A 13,216-nucleotide genomic window follows, 5' to 3' on the forward strand; every position below is an offset into this window, starting at 1 on the left:
TCATGTTTACAATAAATTATTTCAATTCCTTTTCCGCGCAACCCCAAATTCGGTAGCTGTCACTCCGCTAATAAAATTTCTCGACTTCCAGGATTAGCGCTCCGTGGTTCCTGGTTCATGTTTACAATAAATTATTTCAATTCCTTTTCCGCGCAACCCCAAATTCGGTAGCTGTCACTCCGCTAATAAAATTTCTCGACTTCCAGGATTAGCGCTCCGTGGTTCCTGGTTCATGTTTACAATAAATTATTTCAATTCGTTTTTCGCGCAACCCCAAATTCGGTAGCTGTCAGTCCGCTAATAAAATTTCTCGACTTCCAGGATAAGCGCTCCGTGGTTCCTGGTTCATGTTTACAATAAATTATTTCAATTCGTTTTTCGCGCAACCCCAAATTCGGTAGCTGTCAGTCCGCTAATAAAATTTCTGGACTTCCAGGATAAGGTTGCTGGGTGAGTAAAACACTTTTATAATATTTGATGGCAATTGTAATTATATTTCATCTGAAATATTACAAACTTGTCACGTTTACAATAAATTATTTCAATTCATTTTTCGTGCAAGCACATATTCAGTAGCTATGAATAATCTTATACAATTTATTATATTATTCATTGATTAATTAATATTCTTATAATATATAATGGCAATTGTAATTATATTTCATCTGAAATATTACAAACTTGTCACGTTTACAATAAATTATTTCAATTCATTTTTCGTGCAAGCACATATTCAGTAGCTATGAATAATCTTGTACAATTTATTACATTATTAATTAATTGATTAATTACATCAATCCTTACACAATATTTTTGAAGTGTTCCTATACTAAAGATATTCATTACTCTTCCAGGTATTACCCGAGGTGGTCGGAGGTGGACGAGGAGGAGGACGAGCTGGACGAGGAGGAGGACCAGGTGGACGAGGAGGAGGACGAGGTGGACGAGGAGGAGGCGGGGTGGGTCGTGGGAGAGGACCTCTCCTCTCCTCAGAGGAGGGGAGGGGGAGGGGCAGGGAAGGGGGAGAGGTGGGCGGGGAGGGGGAAGGTAAGGGACGGGAAGGGAAGGGAAGGGAAGGGGTGGGGAGGGGAGGGGAGGGTGGCGGGCAGGGGAAGGGAGGGGGGAGGGGGGAGGGAGGGGGATGGGAGGGCGGGAGGGAGGGAGGGAGGGAGGGAGGGAGGGAGGGCGGGCGGAAGGGCGGGCGGGTGGGCGTGTGGGGGGCTTGCACTGAATCGTTCTCCACTCCCTCCCTCCCTCCCGCCCTCCCTCCCTCCCGCCCGCCCTCCCTCCCTCCCTCCCTCCCTCCCGCCCTCCCATCCCCCTCCCTCCCCCCTCCCCCCTCCCTTCCCCTGCCCGCCACCCTCCCCTCCCCTCCCCACCCCTTCCCTTCCCTTCCCTTCCCGTCCCTTACCTTCCCCCTCCCCGCCCACCTCTCCCCCTTCCCTGCCCCTCCCCCTCCCCTCCTCTGAGGAGAGGAGAGGTCCTCTCCCACGACCCACCCCGCCTCCTCCTCGTCCACCTCGTCCTCCTCCTCGTCCACCTGGTCCTCCTCCTCGTCCAGCTCGTCCTCCTCCTCGTCCACCTCCGACCACCTCGGGTAATACCTGGAAGAGTAATGAATATCTTTAGTATAGGAACACTTCAAAAATATTGTGTAAGGATTGATGTAATTAATCAATTAAATAATAATGTAATAAATTGTACAAGATTATTCATAGCTACTGAATATGTGCTTGCACGAAAAATGAATTGAAATAATTTATTGTAAACGTGACAAGTTTGTAATATTTCAGATGAAATATAATTACAATTGCCATTATATATTATAAGAATATTAATTAATCAATGAATAATATAATAAATTGTATAAGATTATTCATAGCTACTGAATATGTGCTTGCACGAAAAATGAATTGAAATAATTTATTGTAAACGTGACAAGTTTGTAATATTTCAGATGAAATATAATTACAATTGCCATCAAATATTATAAAAGTGTTTTACTCACCCAGCAACCTTATCCTGGAAGTCCAGAAATTTTATTAGCGGACTGACAGCTACCGAATTTGGGGTTGCGCGAAAAACGAATTGAAATAATTTATTGTAAACATGAACCAGGAACCACGGAGCGCTTATCCTGGAAGTCGAGAAATTTTATTAGCGGACTGACAGCTACCGAATTTGGGGTTGCGCGAAAAACGAATTGAAATAATTTATTGTAAACATGAACCAGGAACCACGGAGCGCTAATCCTGGAAGTCGAGAAATTTTATTAGCGGAGTGACAGCTACCGAATTTGGGGTTGCGCGGAAAAGGAATTGAAATAATTTATTGTAAACATGAACCAGGAACCACGGAGCGCTAATCCTGGAAGTCGAGAAATTTTATTAGCGGAGTGACAGCTACCGAATTTGGGGTTGCGCGGAAAAGGAATTGAAATAATTTATTGTAAACATGAACCAGGAACCACGGAGCGCTTATCCTGGAAGTCGAGAAATTTTATTAGCGGACTGACAGCTACCGAATTTGGGGTTGCGCGAAAAACGAATTGAAATAATTTAATGTAAACATGAACCAGGAACCACGGAGCGCTTATCCTGGAAGTCGAGAAATTTTATTAGCGGACTGACAGCTACCGAATTTGGGGTTGCGCGAAAAACGAATTGAAATAATTTATTGTAAACATGAACCAGGAACCACGGAGCGCTAATCCTGGAAGTCGAGAAATTTTATTAGCGGAGTGACAGCTACCGAATTTGGGGTTGCGCGGAAAAGTAATTGAAATAATTTATTGTAAACATAAACCAGGAACCACGGAGCGCTAATCCTGGAAGTCGAGAAATTTTATTAGCGGACTGACAGCTACCGAATTAGGGGTTGCGCGAAAAACGAATTGAAATAATTTATTGTAAACATGAACCAGGAACCACGGAGCGCTTATCCTGGAAGTCGAGAAATTTTATTAGCGGACTGACAGCTACCGAATTTGGGGTTGCGCGAAAAACGAATTGAAATAATTTATTGTAAACATGAACCAGGAACCACGGAGCGCTTATCCTGGAAGTCGAGAAATTTTATTAGCGGACTGACAGCTACCGAATTTGGGGTTGCGCGGAAAAGGAATTGAAATAATTTATTGTAAACATGAACCAGGAACCACGGAGCGCTTATCCTGGAAGTCAAGTTTCACCGCGTAGCGGACCCGGAGCGCGGGATCCGGGAGGTTGAGAACCCGGTACTCGAAATACGTAGCGGACCCGAAGCGCGGGATCCGGGAGGTTGAGAACCCGGTACTCGAAATTTGCGGAGCGCGACTCTCATCCGTCCGCTCTACTGCGCGGTTGTTTCCAGACTGAGGAATTCGGCTAGCTGATTTTGAATTGGTGACGTCACTTTCTGAACGTCCGACATCCAAACTATGGTTTCGAACTTTGATACTATGTATGATGATGTATGATGTACGATGTATGATGTACGATGTATGATGTATGATGTATAAGGTATGATGATACGATATGATGTATAATGATTTTAGCTTTCACATTTCATACAAGAAATACGCACTTTATCTCTCCTGCCGATTCCAGACTCAAGCGGCCAGGCCCTTCGATGGTCAGCCGTTGACTGAAGATATATTCTTCAGTGAACGGGTCGGCTAATAACGCTGCCGTTCTGCGACAGTTGGATGATGAAAAATTTCGCTCGTATCTTTCAAATGTGTGTTAAAATACACTCGAAGTGTTAAGAAGCGTCGTTCTTTCTCTCCCTATCACATTTCTAGGTCTTTAAACCACTACGCAGCGTTAAATACCGTCTCATATACGAAGCATCCATTTCATCTCGTTCAAAATTAGCGCATCCGTGATGTATTACAGTTACTCTGAATTTTTTTCCATCCGAATACTTTTCGAAAAACAATTCTGCTCCTCTACCCAACGCAGATACTTCACTTGCGACCAGCTAAAACAACGTTTCGATTCTATGCCTATGAAAATTCAAGATCGAGAGAGCAAATGAAAAGTTGTTGGAATAATTATGAATACTAATGTTATGGAATACATCGAGCGCGCGTTGAATAGAATCCCATTTCGAAATGAATAATTCTTCTCTTTTCATATCATAGCTAATCTGGTAACATAGGTAAATAGGATGGTTGGAGGTGTTCGGAAATGTTAGGAGGTGGTCGGCGCTGGCAGAAGGTGATAGGGGGTGGTCGAAAGTGGCCATTGATGGTCGGAGGTGGCAGGGGGAGGTAGGAGGTGTTCGAAAATGGTAGGACATTTCAAAAGTTAAAGTCGACGATGATCCGGTGCATCAATTTGATCGTATATTTGATAAATTATTCCTAAATACATTGAAACATATGTATTTGTAATGAAATATCATCCAATGGGCTGTGTAAACTATAAACTATAATTTCTATCAAATAGCTGCTTTTATGTCAACAGAGCTTTGAGACTCAGTTAAGTTGGATCTCGATTTTTGCCATCGTATGTAGGACATTGGGTTACAAGAACAAATGCGAATTACGAAGAACTCCGTATTAGAGATAAGGATATTTTAGTTCAAGTATACCTATACACAGAACTCCGTATGTGAATATACTAAAACCTCTGTGTTTATTGTAAAAATCTAGTTTTAAATATGTGTACATATGTATATACACATGCATAAGTATACATATACATATATACACATACGTGTACATAAATAATTGCCAAGAAATTAGAAACACTCATAACTTGTCGCAAATAGAGTAAAACGTAAGGTTAATAATATACAAATTACACAAGCGCACCATAAAACGTGGCAAGGGTAATCCTAGTGCAGTGATTGTATAAACTGAAGAAGTATACATTTACATATACATGATATAAATTAATAGTCCAGAAAAGAGTATTTAGAGAGCTTATCTAATTCCGATCTTGTCACAATAGATCATTAACATAATCAATATACGGTTAAAGCTGTATTAGCTACATTCACTATTAGAGATAATATTATTTCTCCATTTTTACAGTTATTTAATTTCTTGTACAACAATTTTTCAAATTTCACCGCAAAATGCCCAACGAGTTCTCGTTGTGCAAACACGAGTCAAATTACCTTACAGATGGCATTACATTGATTTTTGCCTTCTCGTGTCGAGTTATAAATACAGGGAAATCTCAATGAGAGCTCATTTCTATGAGATTTATTGTAGTGTTATGTTCGTAGCTGTACCTGTTATTCTATATTATATACTGTCCTAAATTTTAAACACACGGCACAACAATGGCTGAAAGCACAATGGCAAGAAGAGAGGAGCAATTTGCATCTTAATCAATCTTTTCCCCTTCATACGTAGCACAGCGATGTCACGTCGGAGGATATGTACTAGTGGATCACTAGGTGGGGCACAGAACTGAAACATAATTATGTTAAAAATCTTCAACATCTCTTACAGAAAGTAGGTACGTTGCCAGACCTTATATATCAACAATGAATATTCATAGAGGCTATATTCATAAATACTTACAAAAGTAAGCTAATATTTTACCCGCAATTGCTTATTACTGATAACTTGATATGATAATATCCCCTTCCCACCCCTCCCCTCCCCTCACACGACCCACCCCGCCCTACCTACTTCTGCCCCTACTCCTACTCCTACTCCTACTACGACGACTACTCCTATTCCTACTCCGACTACTCCTACTCCTAATCCCACTCCAACTCCTACTATTCCTACTTCTTCTCATATTCCTACTCCGAGTCCTATTCCTACTACTACTCCTACTTCTACTCCTATTTCTACATCTTCCCCTGATCCTACTCCTGATGCTGATTCTACTTCATCAAATATTGTAAAAATGTTAAACTCACCGAGCACGAATCCTCGTCCTCCACCTCGTCCACCTCGACCACCTCCAACCACCGCCAACCACCCCCGACGACCACTGCTAACCACCTCGGGTTATAACTGGAATAGTAATAAATATTTTCAGTACAAGAACACATCAAAAGTATTATGTAAGGATTAATATAATTAAATGATCTATTAATACGTAATAAATTTCATGAGCTACTAAATATGTGCTTGCACAAAAAATGAATTGAAATAATTTATTGTAAACATGAAAAGTTTGAAATATTTTAGATGAAATATAATTACAATTGCCATCAAATATTATAAAAGTGTTTTATTCACCGTGCAGAAGTCCTTGTCCTCCTCGTCCGCCTTGTTCTCCTCGTCTTCCTCGTCCTCCTCCTCGTCCGCCTCCGACCACCTCCAACGACCACCGACGACCACCGATAACCACCTTGGGTTGTACCTTCAATAGTAATAAATATTTTCAGTATATGAACACATCAAAAATATTGTGTAAGGATTAATGTAATTAATGAACTCATCAATTAAATAATAAATTTTATTAGCGCATTCAAAGCTACTGAATATGTGCTTCGGGAAAAATAAATTGAAATAATTCATTGTGTACATGACAAGTTTGAAATATTTTAGATGAAATATAATTACAATTGCCATCAGATATTATAAAAATGTTTCACTCACCGAGCACAAATCCTCGTACTCCTCCCCCACCTTGTTCTCCACGTCTTCCTCGTCCTCCTTCTTGTTCACCTCAGACCACCTCCAACACCCACCGATAACGACCTCGGGTTATACATGGAATAGTAATAAATATTTTCAGTATTATAACACATCAAAAATATTGTCTAACGAATAATATCATTTTTTTATGGACAGATTTTACCAAGAAGATTATGAGAAAATTAGAAAAAATTATAGAAATTTTACTAGCACGATGATAGCTACTGAATTACGACTTGGGCGAAATATGAATTGAAATAATTTATTGTAAACATAACAAGTTCGAAAATTTTGGATAGAATAAAATCACAATTGCCATTGAATAGTAGAAAAATGTTATACTCACCGTGCAGAAATCCTCGTTCTCTTCGTCCACCTTGTTCTCCTCGTCTTCCTTGTCCTCCGAGAGTCGAGTTTCATCAGGTAGCAGACCTGGAGCGCTGGAACCATGGAGCGCTTTTCCTGAAATTCAAGCTTCACCAGGTAGCGGACCTGGAGCGTAGAAACTACGGAGCGCTTGTCCCTGAAGTCGAGTTTCACCAGGTAGCGGTCCTGAACCGCGGAAACTATGGAGCGCTCATTCCTGAAGTGGAGTTTCACCAGGTAGCGCACCTGGAGCGCGGAAACTACGAAGCGCTTGTCCCCAAAGTCGAGTTTCACCAGGTAGCGGACCCGGAGTGCGGGATCCGGGAGGTTGAGAACCCGGTACTCGAAATACGTAGCGGACCCGAAGCGCGGGATCCGGGAGGTTGAGAACCCGGTACTCGAAATTTGCGGAGCGCGACTCTCATGCGTCCGCTCTACTGCGCGGTTGTTTCCAGACTGAGGAATTCGACTAGCTGATTCTTGATCAATGACGTCAAGAGAAAAAAAAATTTAGGCGACGTCATTTTCTGAACATCCGAACATCCCAACTTTGGTTTCGAACTTTTATACCATGTGTGTACGATGATGTATGATGTATGATGATATAATGTATGATGAACTGCCGTTCTGCGACAGTTGGATGATAAAATTTTTTGCTTCTACCTTTCAAATGTGCGTTAAAATACACTTGAAGTTGTAAGAAGCTTTGTTCTTTCTCTCTCTATCAGAAAAAAAATCGCCAACAATCACCTATTTAGGCCTTTAAATCAGGACACTGTGTTAAATACTGTCGCATATACGGAGCATCAATTTTATCTGGATCAAAATTAGCGCATCCGTGATGTATTACAGTTACTCTGAATTTTTTTCCATACGAACACTTTTCGATAAAAATTCTGCTTCTCTACCCAACGTAGATACTTCACTTGCGCCTAGCTAAAACAGCGGTTCGATTCTATGCCTATAAAAACTCAAGATCGAGAGAGCAAATGAAAAGTTGTTGTAATAACTATTAATATTAATATAACTGCTTTGCAGGCTGTAACTCATTGTCAGCCAGTACGACGCCAAGTTTCGACTCTAGGAAAACGTGATAAGGCAGAGTATCGTCAGTACCGACGTTGTGATCGTCGAATGTTACGACCATTATGTAGATCCAGAAATCAGTGCGTTTTGCAGGAACGGTCAATAACAATAGTACAATGTACTTTGTGCTTACCAACGAGCAATCACTACGTCACAGTGACTGACAATATGTTACCCCAAGTGGCCGCGGTTTTACGGTAATAATATTCCCTGAATTTCATACAGTGTTTCGAGCAATAATTAGCTATTCGTATTGCTTGGTATCCGTCACTATTCCCTTTTCTGGGTACGTGCATAATTAGGTCGATTATTGTATACAAGTCTGAGCTAATTGATTCGTTCATTTAAGTTTTCTTGTAGTCTACTGATGTTTTACGATTAATAATCCATAATTATTTATTGTTGTATATGTTTACGTATATTAAATGAGATAAGTTTGTTTTTTGTTTCACCATCTTAGGCATGGTGAACCTGGATAAAACAGAAGATGTGCTAACACGGGATTAGAGATGAAGGTGAGATGATCGTCTTACTCGACATGATATGTGTGATGTCAGTTGAGCCTATTTGTGTGTTTCATTGATTGTGCTGATGACTTTTCATAGTATTGTATTCCCATTTTGAAGACCGGTTGTCTGCATTTTCTGTGTTATTTCAATTAACCATCAGATTCATAGTTTTAGACATTTTAAAGATGATTTGTTGACATTATTTTGCGAACTTGACTATTGTAATATTTGGCCACATGTTCAAATACTATACACTGACACCTAAACAATTGTACCGAAATCAGAACACATTGAATAAAATAAAACGGGTACATTAAAGCTCTGAGTTTGCCATTTTTTCCCCCATCTCTTCAAAACCCTAGTGTAAGTATCATGTTTTGCTCAACTTTTGATTAGCTGCTCCCACTAACCCGGAACCCTGCGCGATCAATTTCAGCTGAAATAATGCAACCTTCTTTTTTCTACGATTTTTTAACAAGAAATTATTTTTATTGGAATCGATTCCAATGAACCTTTCTAGACTAATCAAACGCCAAGGAAACCATAAAATGCATCCAAAACTATATTGGAGCAACGGCTGGGGAAATACGTTGGAAATTTTGCGTTTTCAGGCTCTAACTTTTGACCCGCTGCTCGCGGCGACTCGAAACCATGAGCAATCGATATCTTTTGCAAGGCGACGTCGATATCAGGTATCGAAAAACTTGTTCTATTATTATTGAAAATTGGCAAACTTCTGACTAAAAAATCCAGAGTCATCAGCCTTTTTTTTGCCATTGGGATATCTATTACGCATATGTGAAGAATATTTGGACGTTATTCAGGTAATTACACAATTTTTTCAGTAATTTTCTTGCGGCAAGACGATTTCTTTGTTTCAGATCGCTTGGACTGAAGACAACATGCGAACCAGCGACGGAGCAACGACATGGTCGAGAATGGGTAGCAGGCGTCCATCAGCAAGAAAAGGATTGAAAAAAAATTTGTAATTACCTGAATACATAACAAATATATGTGCAAAGCTCGAATTTAATCGACCGGATAGTTTCGTCAGCAAAAATGATCCAAAAAGGTATTATTTTCAGTTTAGAAAAAGTAAATCCCCCCTTAATCAAATTCCACGTCTAGAGGATTCTGGTTAAACCCAACATCCGCCGACTTTCACATCACTTCGGTTTGGTATTACAGAGAAAATATATTTTCTAGAAATCAAATAGCGCTGTCGTTACGCAACTTTGTATTAACTGTGCTGTGTACAATTCTGTGAATAATGCTTTCCAACCGAGGCCATTTTAATAGATTTTCAGAATACGGTACAAGTCGCAGCCCATCTGATGAAATACTAAAAAATTTCCGGTTCTCAGAAAGAAATCTTCGAACGTACATGCGCAGAAACAAAGATTGAGGCACAGATGACCGAAACACAATATGATTAAAAAATTGCAAGTAACTGTTTTCTCGACGTGTGTTTGAGCTATTCACGCGTTGTCAACTGTTTCTTTTTGTTCTAAAAATACCGAGGAATCATTCAACCGCATTCTCCATTTTCATGCAAATAAAACCCCACGTGATAAATCCTTGGCCGACAATTCTTGATTCAACGTATCACCAGTGTCGCGCAAAAGAACAACAGTCTGAAGTTTGTATTGAAACTTATCACAAAGAACCACACCACTAAGATTGCGACCCGCAAATCAAGTCAGCAATCAGTTTTCACCGCAATAAAATGTTCCTGTAAATAATATGCTCGTAAATAGGTTAAAAAAAAAAAAAAAAAAAAAAAAAAAATATCTGTCTTGCTTTTGTTCCAGTGTCGCAATTGTCGCAACTGAATAATTTACAACGGCAAGTATAACTTGATCTAAACATTACCGTTTCAGTATAAAAAACTGTGCTGAAATTACAAATAATTTTTCTCAATTAGTTTCGTTGATAATGATTAAACTTGTGTTTTGCACCGAACTTACGTCTCATTAAGAACACCATATCGCTCAGTTTTCGTATCATAATACGACCTGTTCGTCACGAGACGAGCTGTGCACATTTAACCCAGATACAGATCGAGATTTGCGGTAGAGTGTGCCTGCAGCCTGTAAACACAGTTGGGTAAAGAAATATTCGACTTGCACGTGTGGCAATATTGCGCCGTGTGAAACGTTAGGCGGTAACTTAATTATTGGCATCGCTTCGTCCACGACAGAAATTAAAATTTACACTCAATTGATGCATGAATATGTGAATAAATACCGTTCACTACTTCTCGCTAGGTGGCGACTATCGTTAGCTGGATTCTCGATAGCACAAAGTGAAAGGGTTTATTGCCGAATAATATCGCATTTGATAATTAAAAATAAGAATTGAATGTTCACTGATAGTACAAGATGGTGATTATTTCGATTTTTTAACGAAATGACCGCATTAATTTCTGATCAACTTTTAAACGAGTTGCGCGATCACAGTAAAATATGCAGGATCTTGTCAACGAATACACTTCACATACTCCATCACATTGGATTATAATATAACAACGAATTATCTGGCTCAAAGTCAATTTAATGTTACGTCGTTAGTAAAGGAATAAAATCATCATTATGTAATAGCAAACGATTCACGAATCGATATTCATTTATTGTTGCACACATTTTTAACGTTATTATTGTTGCAAATTAAATATTGCTGAGTAATAAACGAATAAAATTACCACCCTAATTAATAACATATTATAACAGTTTCATTACCGCGCAACCGCACAGCATAAAAAATTTAATATATATATATATTTCATTTGCCTTAAACAAGGTATCAGCAATCCTCATTCACAATCCAACAGAATTTTCCAAAATTGGCGCACGATATACAGCATCTGCCTACATATTAGAAAAATTTATTATACGTATAATAATACCAAGAAATATCTAAGTTTACAGTGAAGACAAGAATTTTATCGCATTACCGTCAAGTCAGAAAACTGTTGTTTATCGTGCTGGTTGTAGTTCGCAGATTTATACTAGAGTGAAGTTGACGTCCTTGTTCGAGGCTTACAGAGACGAGAAACTCCACCGCGAAATTAACTCTCCATTTTCCAGTAATTCTGACATGTTTGAAACGATAATTATTCTTTTAAGCAGTGAAAATAATAGTGTAACAATACTATACAACATAATTGATTATTCAGATCATTAAAAAAAAAAATTAATTAAATGAATAAATTTTGATTCTATACATCGAATAATAACCAAAATCTTCATTTGTTACTGATAAAGTTTGCTTTTGTCTTTTTTACGATGATACGTAAGTCTTCAATTTTTTCATAGATATTATAACCAGCAGGTCGAAGTAAAAAACAAACTTTATCCAATGAAACTGTTTTTCTTTATTAGTTGCTTGGGAGAAACCAGAATTTGACGTTAAGAACTCAGATTCAAAACTCGTATTAACCGGTATTATACATAATATACATATAATAAATAACTTACACGGTATTAAGCCATGCAAATAATATGAAATATTATTCAGATCGTGTCGTGGTATAAGTACCTACTACCCAATGGGCTAATTTCGCATCTGAAATAAGAGAAAAAATTATTGCTGACATCGTGATCATATTTTTCATTTCCATATTATATTTACTGCAACAAATCAAAATCTCAACGCAGATGAAAATTTGCATACAAATTTTAACGAAATGAAAGATACATATTCCATTGGTTATTATCTGAACTTTGACAATGCGATCCAAATCGATCTCCGAATAAAACATCCAGGGTTCTCAAAAAATCGGCGACATTTGAATTGACTGAGAAAACCTGCTTTTCACTACAGTTTGTTACCGGTGGCTCTTCACCTCACGATCAGTACTCTGTGCGGGTTCATTTGCATCTCTCCATGTTTATGCGTACACAATTTTATCAACGCGACCAAGAAATAGTACATGTGGTAGGCAAACCCATTTAAAGGTCATTGGACTGTTTGGAATGACGGAGCAGCTCCTCTGATTTTCACAAAAATTATTCTGTATTGTAACACGACATAATCTCAACTTTCGAAGTCTTTAGCATTAAATGTCTTTTTAACATGTCCATCAAACCAAGGTTTTTCCACATTGTTTAGAATCATCATAATTGTGTAGTTACCTATATTGGGCGCCTTCTTTCGGGCTAAATGTTTACGTACGAAAGTTATTCAATCAAAACTTCTGAAGTGATTTTACCATAAGGCTGTGTGTCAATCATTCCAATCCATTCGTTTCATCTCTTGTACAACCGTCAACTGACTGAAGTTTTGTATAACGCGCAAAACTGGATGCTTCAACTTCCACACATACGAAGATGAGAAATTTTTTTGACAGTCGACATCGGTAAAAAAAAACTACCATAAATCCGTCAACAACGGAGGGGCCATTCGCATGGACATCAAATGAATGATTCCGATTCGTTAATGCTGATTTTTATTGATTTCTACTTTACATAGGGTTTCTATTAATTTCGAGCTTAATACCTTTGATCGCCAATGATTACCTAGCGTTCTAGGTAATTTTTGCTGATTTCTATTACAGTTCGGATAGAATCACTGAAAACCACCTGATGGGACGTTATAAATGATTACAAGTGATTGAAAACCACAGGGTATCCTGTGAATCAACGAAACCACGTGATAAGATAGA

The 13,216-nt window shown here is 38.8% G+C and overlaps 1 protein-coding gene and 2 long non-coding RNA genes across 6 annotated transcripts in view; all 3 read right to left on the minus strand.

Moving 5' to 3' along the window:
* Nucleotides 1-5,216: 5,216 nt before the first annotated feature.
* On the minus strand, nucleotides 5,217-5,922 carry LOC124302563 (uncharacterized). The gene is made up of 2 exons (XR_006907731.1): nucleotides 5,866-5,922; nucleotides 5,217-5,404 (listed from the first exon to the last, which is right to left on the minus strand). It is a non-coding gene; the product is annotated as an uncharacterized LOC124302563 (long non-coding RNA).
* Nucleotides 5,923-6,208: 286 nt separating this feature from the next.
* On the minus strand, nucleotides 6,209-7,253 carry LOC124302564 (uncharacterized). 2 transcript variants are annotated; one of them, XR_006907733.1, is made up of 5 exons: nucleotides 7,205-7,242; nucleotides 7,085-7,144; nucleotides 6,939-7,024; nucleotides 6,554-6,655; nucleotides 6,209-6,314 (listed from the first exon to the last, which is right to left on the minus strand). It is a non-coding gene; the product is annotated as an uncharacterized LOC124302564 (long non-coding RNA). The 2 variants fall into 2 exon arrangements; XR_006907732.1 differs by having other exon boundaries at nucleotides 6,218-6,314; nucleotides 7,085-7,253.
* A 3,127-nt stretch (nucleotides 7,254-10,380) lies between these two features.
* The window catches only part of LOC124302558 (heparan-sulfate 6-O-sulfotransferase 2), a 44,718-nt gene continuing 41,882 nt past the window's right edge, over nucleotides 10,381-13,216 (minus strand). Inside the window, exons 7-9 of one of the 3 annotated variants that reach the window (XR_006907727.1) lie at nucleotides 12,030-12,117; nucleotides 11,507-11,644; nucleotides 10,831-11,420 (exon numbers count right to left, since the gene is read on the minus strand). The gene's annotated coding sequence lies outside the window, so the exon portion shown is untranslated. Of the gene's footprint in view, nucleotides 10,644-10,830; nucleotides 11,421-11,506; nucleotides 11,645-12,029; nucleotides 12,118-13,216 lie in introns of those variants that run through there. The other 2 variants (XR_006907729.1, XM_046758842.1) reach the window with 2 other exon arrangements.

Source organism: Neodiprion virginianus, chromosome 4, assembly GCF_021901495.1.
Source record: "Neodiprion virginianus isolate iyNeoVirg1 chromosome 4, iyNeoVirg1.1, whole genome shotgun sequence".
Lineage (NCBI taxonomy): Eukaryota > Metazoa > Arthropoda > Insecta > Hymenoptera > Diprionidae > Neodiprion > Neodiprion virginianus.